The 1,596-nt window shown below is 47.0% G+C and overlaps 1 pseudogene; it reads left to right on the top strand.

Moving 5' to 3' along the window:
• Positions 1–414: 414 nt before the first annotated feature.
• LOC122467024 lies at positions 415–1,033 on the top strand (annotated as a pseudogene).
• Positions 1,034–1,596: the final 563 nt, after the last annotated feature.

Here is a 1,596-nt window from a genome sequence, read left to right on the forward strand (position 1 = left end):
TCATTAAGCTGGAAGAGCCCCTGCCTCCTGCTGACTGCCACTAGGAATGTAATTTTTTCTTCTCTAATAGAGGATTGCTTATTCAATGACTCCAGGTTTTCAATATCGGAGGAGAATAGGGGATCTGGATTTTCCAGTGCTGCCTAAGATGGGGCGCTGGTTACAGGGCTAAGAGTAGATGGACTTCTGGCCTCCCCTTTGTCTGCACGAGGAGGGTGCCCTTGGTGGGGAGGCAGAAGCATCATACAAATTTTGGTCTCAGGAACTTTAGGCTCACAGAGAGAAGCCAGTGAAGAGATGAATGCTTTGTGTTCTCTCCTGAGGAAAAATTATTAGAAGAAAAAAAAAAAACACTTGAGGAGAGTCAGATATTAAAATGTGATGAAAGGGTGTTTTGTAGCCAGGGTTGAAGCGATGGGCATCTCTTGGGACAACTGGCACAGGAGTTCCAAGACCGGGGGCAGGAGAAAGCTCTACCACAGGAAGCACGAGCTGGGACACCCCATTGCCAACACTAAGATTGGCCCCCACCACATACACGCAGTTCAAGTTCCGGGAGGCAGTAAGTACTGTGCCTTGAGGCTGGACCTGGGAAACTTTTCCTGGGGCTCCAAGTGTTGTATACACAAAACAAGGATTGCTGAAGTCGTCCACAATGCATCCAACAACCGACTGGTCCACACCAAGCCCCTGGTGGAGAACTGGATCGTGTTCACTGACAGCACCTGGTACCCACAGTGGTACAGGTCCCCCTGTGCACTGCTCCCGGGCCACAAGAAGGGGACCAAGCTGGTTCCCGAGGAGGAAGGGATTTTAAACAAAAAAACATTCAAAGAAAATTCAGGAGAAATATGATGAAAGGAAAAAGAATGCCAAAATCAGCAGTCTTCTGGAGGAGCCGTTCCAGCAGGGCGAGTTCCTTGCACGCATGGCTTCAAGACCAGGCCAGTGTGGCCCAGCAGATGGCTGTGTGCTAGAAGGCAAAGAGCTCGAGCTCCATCTTAGGAAAGTCAAAGCCCAGAAAGGCAAATAAAGCTTCTTCCCTTCTATCTTTGGTCACGTAATGAAGGTGTTTATTGTTCTAAATAAATAAATAAATAAGTAAATAAATAAAATGTAACAAAAGGAAGGTGAGAAGAGCGTCAAACGAAAAGGGGAAGGGCAGATGAGAGGCTCAGTGTCTTCCAGGGGTAAGAGGACAAGGGCCCCAGTGGCCTGGTCCCTTGCCCAATGAACTGGGTCATAGTCCAGACTTCGCATCCACACGTTATAGAAAGTTCAGTGGGTGCTCCATCAGCCAAGACCAATGTTTCCAGAAATATGCAATGTCATTCTCTGCCTCCTACCTTGTATTTGCCCTGATTGTCCTCTCTGGGACTTGGGTCTTTGTTCGGTGCACATAGCTGTATACTCCAAGTTTCTGCTGTCCATGAACTGGTGATTAGTGAGCACATGTTTTTCCACAGCTTGCTCTTGTATTTCTGTAGCACTTGCTACTTTATATCCTCAATGACAACGTTACATTGGCCCTTTCTCCCTTAGTCCATTCAAAAAACTCACTCATTTCAAAATAGACACAAGTGTCTTATTCTCTAT

This window comes from Prionailurus bengalensis, chromosome A3, assembly GCF_016509475.1.
Source record: "Prionailurus bengalensis isolate Pbe53 chromosome A3, Fcat_Pben_1.1_paternal_pri, whole genome shotgun sequence".
NCBI classification, from domain to species: domain Eukaryota; kingdom Metazoa; phylum Chordata; class Mammalia; order Carnivora; family Felidae; genus Prionailurus; species Prionailurus bengalensis.